General features: G+C 42.0%; 1 long non-coding RNA gene across 1 annotated transcript; it reads right to left on the bottom strand.

Annotated features, from left to right (window-relative positions):
- Positions 1-2,619: 2,619 nt before the first annotated feature.
- Positions 2,620-3,214, bottom strand: LOC118489121. Its single transcript, XR_004886290.1, has 2 exons — positions 3,097-3,214; positions 2,620-2,860 (listed from the first exon to the last, which is right to left on the bottom strand). It is a non-coding gene; the product is annotated as an uncharacterized LOC118489121 (long non-coding RNA).
- Between the last annotated feature and the right edge of the window lie 4,878 nt (positions 3,215-8,092).

Raw genomic sequence — 8,092 nt, 5'->3', positions numbered from 1 at the left:
CAAAAAGTTGTCTGGAGAGACCCTTGGTGAAGATGTCGGCATACTGATAGGAGGCTGGTACATGAAGGACGCGAACCTGACCGAGTTGAACCTTTTCCCGAACGAAATGAATGTCAAGTTCAACATGTTTGGTACGTTGATGTTGGACTGGGTTATCTGACAAATAGACTGCGGAGATATTGTCACAATATACTACAGTGGCTCGTGTGATTGGGACCCGGAGTTCTAGAAGAAGATTGCGTAGCCAACTGGTTTCAGCGACGGCATTTGCAACACCGCAATATTCTGCTTCGGCACTTGAGCGAGACACTGTAGGCTGCCGTTTTGAAGACCATGAGATGAGGTTGTTGCCAAGGAACACACAATACCCAGATGTAGAGCGTCTGGAATCGGGGCAACCAGCCCAGTCAGCATCAGAGTAGGCGACTAGCGATGATGGTGATGAAATAGAGAGGCGCAGACCATGATCCAAGGTGCCTTTTATGTATCGAAGAATGCGTTTCAAGAACGCAAAGTGTGGTTCTCGAGGAGAATGCATGAATAAGCAGACTTGTTGAACTGCATATGAGATATCGGGTCGAGTAAAAGTTAAATATTGAAGTGCTCCGGCCAAGCTTCGGTGCAGAGACCCATCGGATAGTAATGGACCATCAGCAGCGCTTAGTTTAGATGCTGTGTCGACTGGGGTCGTGCAAGGTTTACAATCTGTCATATTGGCCCGATGTAAGATATCACGTGCATATTGAGATTGGGACAGAAATAAACCTTGAGTGTCTCATTTCACAGATATGCCAAGAAAATGATGGAGTGTGCCTAAATCTGTCATTGCAAATTCCCGAGATAATAGGCTGATGATGTTCTTGAGCAAATCATTTGAGGAGGCGGTTAAGACAATATCATCGACATATAGTAATAAATATGCCGTATGTTGTCCTTGTCGAAAAACAAACAAGGAGATGTCGCAAACACTACCTTTGAAACCATGAGAAACAATAAACTTCGAGAAGCGTTGAAACCATGCACGAGGTGCTTGTTTGAGTCCGTATAAGGATTTGCGAAGGCGACAAACATGATCTGGTTTGGTAGCATCATAGAACCCCGATGGTTGGTACATATACACAGTTCCCTCAATATTGCTATGTAAAAAGGCATTTTTAACATCAAGTTGATTTATAGGCCATTGGTTATGAAGAGCAATGGATAAAACTGTACGGATGGTTGCCGGTTTTACTACCGGGCTAAAAGTATCTTGACAGTCGATGCCAACCGTTTGAGACTTTCCATTGACCACAAGTCTCGCCTTGTACCTTTCAAGACTACCATCCTGTTTAAATTTGTGGCGAAATAGCCACATGCATCGAATAATAGGATGTATAGGGGGTCGAGGAACCAATTCCCAAGTTTCATTATCTATTAATGCTTCATATTCAAGTTGCATAGCCCGTTGCCAATTAGGATCAGTAAGAGCCTCAAGGTGGGATGTGGGAATAGGTGAAATGTTTTCGGGTGTGGAGGCCGATAGGTTATATTTCGTGTTTGGTTTGTGGATTCCATCTTTTCCCCTAGTAGTCATGTTATGTGTGTTATTTGTAGGGGGTGGTGGTGGTGGTGGTGGTGGGTGCACGGGATTGGGTGTAGGTTGGGGTGTGACGGTTGGTGATGGTGATGGTTGGTTTGAGGAATGTGGGCCGAGGGATGGATGTGGGCTGGATTGGTTTAGCGGGGCGGTGGTAGGGTGAGGTGTGGGCTGGGTTGGGCTATTGTGTGGTATGGTGGAGGATGTTAGGCTAAGGTGTGGGCCGGTAGTTAGGCTTGGTCCAGTAGGCGAAGGGAAATAGTATGGGAGGTCGGGTGGTTGGTCATCATCTAAAAAGGAGTAATTAAAGGGTTGTTGTAAAGTAGAAAATGGAAAAGAGGTTTCATCAAACTCAACATGACGAGAAATATGGACTTTACCTGTTGAAGGATCTAGACAACGATAACCTCGAAAATTAGGCGGGTAGCCAAGAAAAATGCACCGGATGGATCGGGGATTCAATTTGTTGGATTCGGTGGCAGAAAAATTTGGGTAACAGGCACACCCGAACACCCGTAGGTGATCGTATAGAGGATGACAAAGGTATAAGGCAAATGTGGGAGTGTTGTAGTTTAAGCGGGTGGTGGGGAGAATGTTGTGTAGGTAGGTGGCGGTGTGAAGTGCCTCAACCCAGAAGGTGGAAGGAATATGTGCATGGGTGAGGAGTGCTCGTATGATATCATTGAGGCGACGTATCATACGCTCGTAGCGACCGTTCTGTTGGGAGGTTTGTGGGCATGAGAAACAAAAAGTGAAACCATTTGATGTTGCAAAGTTATGAAAGGCATGGTTGTCAAATTCTCCCCCTAAGTCACATTGAAAAGCTTTAATGTTTTTGTGAAATTGGGTTAGTATATGTTTATGGAACTTAACGAAAGTGGGAAAAGTTTCCGATTTGAATTTAACTGGGTAAACCCAAACATAATTTGAATAATTGTCAACTAAGACCATGTAGTATTTATAAGATGCATGACTATGGACAGGAGATGTCCACAAGTCGCAATGTATGATGTCAAATGGTGCATAAGTAAAAGAAGTAGAACTAGTAAAAGAAAGCCGTTTACTGTTAGATAAATGGCAAGAGTCACAAAATGCAAAAGATTGTTCATTACAAGGAATATTAAAACGACTAGAAAGAAATTTTAAAACTTGTGTGCCAGGATGTCCAAGACGATCGTGCCACTTATTGGTTTCAGCTGCAAAAAGGACTTGACGGGGTGGGGTAAATGGGTAAAGATCACTGGTGCTATCATGGCGCGAAAGAGGTTGTCCAGTCTTGAGACCCTTCAATGTAAAACCATAAGGGTCAAATTCAACAGATACAAGGTTATCCCGGGTAAATTTTCGGACTGAAATTAAGTCTTTGACAACAATTAGTGCATAAAGTATGTTGTTTAAATGGTAAGTGGTATTGGGTGTTTTGTGATAGCCCTTACCCGACCCCAAAATAGGCAACGATTGGCCATTACCAACTGAAATATTTGCATTAATAGAATTAGAAGATAGGGAATCGATTTTACCTTGATCCGAAGTGATGTGCGAAGATGCCCCGGTATCCATGTTCCACTGTGCCATGGGTTGATTGATGGTTAAAGCCGAAAGGGCGGTGCCAAGCTCAGTTGGTTGCATAGGGTCGACGGGTGTGATGGTGGGTAAGTAGGTGGGTACGGGTACTGTGATGGTGGGTAAGGAGATGGGGCATAGTTGCGCTATTTAGCATAACTCCTATTCTGGACCTCGGATTGACGTAAAATTTTAGGGACATGCTTATAAATCAGTAAGAAAGATTTTTGCTCTCTCACATTTCCAAAATTCTCGTTTTAAAGAGGAAAGGGCGTTACGGTCAACTTTTAAGCATTTAACGGAAATGTGCTAAAGACTCGGACAAACATCGAACCGGTCACAGAGGGTTATACCATCATGTAACCTGGTCCTAAGAGAGTCCTAAGGCATATCTAATTCATACCATAACGGGTCAGAACTGAAGTCAAAGCAAAAGTCAAAGTTTTGCGACTTTCGGTTCCGAACCGGGTCAAAACAGTAAATGGTCGGATCAAACAAGCTTAGACTAGTTAATATACTTATTATCATGTTATATGTGTGTTAAAACAGATTATACGCCATCTACATTACTAATTATGCATAAATTCGCAAAATAGCATTCTGTTGACTTTTTCTAAGCACGTTTGACTCGACATTCGGACTAGTTAGAGTGGGAATCAGAGGGTGCCCTTTTTGGGGTTTAAAGCCCACATGATTACCAACATATAACTAACTTTGATTCGACAAACCACTGGACCATTTGTGATTTATCGTAAAGTCAATCGTTAATTACGATGGATTGACTTTTAAGCTAAACTATGCAAAAACTAAACCACAAAGGGTTAGGCAAACTTACAGAAGCTTGGTGCACGACCAGAGATGTTAGAAGAATGCTTTTGAGCTCCAGAAATGAGCAGATGAGTTGTTTGAAGGTGTGATGAACAATGGTGCACCACATTGCCTTTTATAGTGAAATTTTGGGCATAAGATCATTACAACTCAACCTATAATTGCTCATGGATGATCAGCAGCTGTCCCTGAGTGTTAGGGGACATGTAAGGGGCACCCATGCTTCAATTAATGCATCCAAGGTCGGTTACAAGCTCAAATAGTGAATCTGTGATGTTTTCTGCATCTGGCACCTTGACGTGGCCCGCATTAAGGTTCAGGCTAGGCTCACGCAGGCCGCCTGAATCCTTATGTCAGGAACCGTATCTTCATATGGCTCGCGGCCCGCATTAGCTTGCTTGTTTCTCTAACGCGGCCCGCCTGAGGCCTGCAAATCAAGATTTTCAAATCTTTTACCATGATTAGCCTGACCTTTCGGTTCCGAAGGGGTAACTTTGCGTTTTGGGCCTCGTTTATTTACGAATAAGGGCCTCGCGACTTTTACCCGCATTGTTAAGTCCCCGGTTAGTTTAATTACTATCCGAAAAGCCTTATCTTTCATTGTTGACGCTTCTAACCCCTCGCATACGGAATTGATCATAACTTTCTCGTTTCAAAACGGAACTTCGTGAAATTTATATCGTATATTCTAGTGAGCGTAATTTACTGTTACAAAGCCTCGGGTATGTTAAAGGGTCACTCAGAGGTATAACTTAAACATGTTGACACAATTAACCCCAGTAGTTTGTAATCTCTCACTTTCTTCCGTATTTCGTTCCGTGCGATCCATGATTTATCCGTTTGAAGGTACGAGCATCATTTAGGGCTACTGTACAATGTATTTACCCCTCGTTGACATTCTTAACCCTCGAATTTACATACTTTCCATGTTTGTCAACTTTAGTCCTTTACTCTGTATTTAATACCACGTGTAAACTCAAGACACGTGTCAATACATTATTGGACGTAAAATTTTGAGGTGTTACATCCTCACCCTCTTAAAAGAAATCTCGACCTCGAGATTTATTGGAATAGATGAGGGTACTTCTCCTTCATCGTGGACTCAACCTCCCACGTGTACTCGGGACCTCTACGGGCATCCCATTTCACCTTCACTATTGGTATATACTTCCTGCGAAGTTTCTTAACCTGTCGATCCTCGATCGACACAGGTTTCTCGACGAATTTTAAGATTTCGTCGATGTGTACATCTGTATGCGGTATAACCAGTGATTCGTCAGCGAAATACTTCTTCAGGTTACAGATGTGGAACACATTGTGGATACCACTGAGCTCTTCCGGTAAGTTTAATTTGTAGGCAACCGACCCGACACGTTCGATTACCTCGAAAGGTCCAATATATCTCGGGCTTAGTTTGCCTTTCTTACCGAATCGCATCACCCCCTTCCAGGGTGATACCTTAAGTAAAACCTTGTCGCCTACTTCGAAATTGAAAGGCTTACGCTTCAAATCCGCGTAGCTCTTCTGCCTATCTCGGGCAGCTTTCAATCGATCGCGAATTTGGACAATCTTGTCCGTTGTTTCAAATATTATATCAGGTCCTGTCATTTGGACATCTCCAACTTCTGCCCAACAAACGGGCGTTCTACATTTTCTACCATATAGAGCTTCAAAAGGTGCAGCCTTAATGCTCGTATGGTAACTGTTGTTATAGGAGAATTCGACCAATGGTAGGTGGTTATCCCAACTACCTCCTAAGTCGACTGCACATGCACGAAGCATGTCTTCCAACGTTTGAATTGTATGCTCACTCTGTCCATCTGTCTGAGGGTGGTAAGCCGTACTGAAGTTCAAACATGTACCCAAAGATTGCTGGAAGCTTTGCCAGAAGTGTGACGTGTATCTGGTATCTCTATCAGAGATGATAGACACAGGCACGCCGTGAAGGGCTACAATCTTATCTACAAACAACTGGGCTAATATATCAGAGCTATGAGTCTCCTTTATGGGTAGGAAATGTGCTGACTTAGTCAGTCTGTCCACTATTACCCATATTGTATCGTTTCCCTTCTTTGTCTTTGGTAATTTGGTGATGAAATCCATCGTCACCATTTCCCATTTCCACTCGAGAAGTTCAGGTTGTTGTATGTCACACCCCGATTTCCACGTGTCTCACCAGTGGGCCCGGTGGGGGATTACCGTGACGTAGTTGGCAACAATATAGTCAAACCACACAATATATGAATGCACAGCGGAAGCAAAAGATAAATATATTACGTTCCGAAGATGAAATAATATCAAGTGTTACAACGGAAAGTAAAGGATCCACAGGTGAATCAAATCAAAGAAATTGTTCAACAGACTTTAGACGCCTAGAACTTGCAAGATTCCTTATTAATGTCCTGAGCAGCTCCCAGCCTATTACGTACTTGTACCTGTCACTTAGACTTTTGAAAATACGTCAGTTCTCACTGGTAAATACACTCAACTGACTCATTTGAAAAGAGTTTAGGGAAATTGATTTAGATGCACCAGGCACAAATTATTTTGACACTTTGATTAAAATGCACAGAGGCAAAATTAATCTTTTATAACTTGAGACAATCATAATTATGATCTTGTATACAGATTTACATGTTCGTTGTACGTTCAGGGCCCGATATAGAAACCGAGTCAAGATTAACAGACACGTCACAAGTATAGGCCCACTGAGCGTGAGATACCGTTTCCCTTATGCAGCGGTCAGGTGTATGCCTACACCCCGTGCATAAGACGTGACCATTTTATAATACAATGATGTCAAGGATATCCGGGACATGGTCATTAACCCCTAAAGGCTTTTATTTCAAACAATACAGATCAAACCGGGTTACCTCAATAATTTAATCACAATCCGATTAAATATTCAATACCCGACCAAGCGGTATTATTATACCGTATCCCAAGCCCGTATAGGGAAATAAGTTAAGAGTATTTACCTGAGCTAGCTCCTGTCTTAAAATAGCAAGAATAATAACTCAGCCGTATTCACTTAAGTAAGCGTAGGTACAATTTACCGGAAGGCTCTAGTCTGGAACGAGGGTATAAATAACCAATTAGAATGCTAACGGGTCTTTAATTAAGCCTAAGCTTAGACCGGTTAGTCTTAAAGAATTGTTACGGTTTAATCGCGTGAAAGGCGAAAACCGTGAATGGAGTGTGATTTTGACCCAACAAGTTTGAAGACTTGTTTCATATGGGTATAACAATTATACTCTGGATTTTGGGGTTAAAACAATATAGTTTGACCCGTTTCGGCTAAATTATGTAAACTAGTTACATAAGCCGAACCGTGCGCGCAATAGGCGCAACGGGTAACCGTGAGAGTCCTACGCTTGTTTCCTAATTCAATATGCCTTAAAGAGGTTGTGGTATCAGTAGGATACCTTCCGTGATGCCCGAAACGAGTTTAAGTTGGTGATACGCCCCGTAGGGGTTTTTCGGTCATTTTAAAGATTTTTAAAGGGTTTTTCGAGTTCTACAGGAAATCTGAGTTTCCCGAACAGTTTATAAAGTCCAAAATACTTTATTTATTATTTAAAATTAGTAGCAACTGGAATCGGGTCAAAAGACCTTATAGAACTCGATTTATGGCCGAAAAGGGCATATTCGGTATTTACCGAACCGTAGCCATAACCGCAGGTTATGAGCAAGGTAAAAATAATTAAAAATTTTTAAAAATCCCAAAATATTATTTTACATCAGCGAGTAAAAGTTTTGGTGTCGAAATCCGGGTTTAGATAGGCGTTATGCTAATTGCGCTATTTAATTACTAAAGTTTCGTAATTTGCGCTAATTGGCATAACTCTTATTCTGGACCTCGGATTGACATAAAATTTTAGGGACATGTTTAGAATTCAGTAACCAAGGTCATGATCCGTTCACATGTCCGAAAATCTCGTTAAAATTTATAAAGGGCGTTACGGTCAACTTTTAAGTAATTAGCGGAAATGCGTAAAAGACTCGGACAACCACGAACCGGTCATAGAGGGTTATACCATCATGTGACCTGGTCCTAAGAGAGTCCTAAGGCATATTTATACCTCACTAAAACGGGTCAGAACTGAAGTCAAAGCAAAAGTCAAA

Source organism: Helianthus annuus, chromosome 17, assembly GCF_002127325.2.
Source record: "Helianthus annuus cultivar XRQ/B chromosome 17, HanXRQr2.0-SUNRISE, whole genome shotgun sequence".
Taxonomy (NCBI): domain Eukaryota; kingdom Viridiplantae; phylum Streptophyta; class Magnoliopsida; order Asterales; family Asteraceae; genus Helianthus; species Helianthus annuus.
This window is presented reverse-complemented; position numbering and strand designations above follow the sequence as displayed.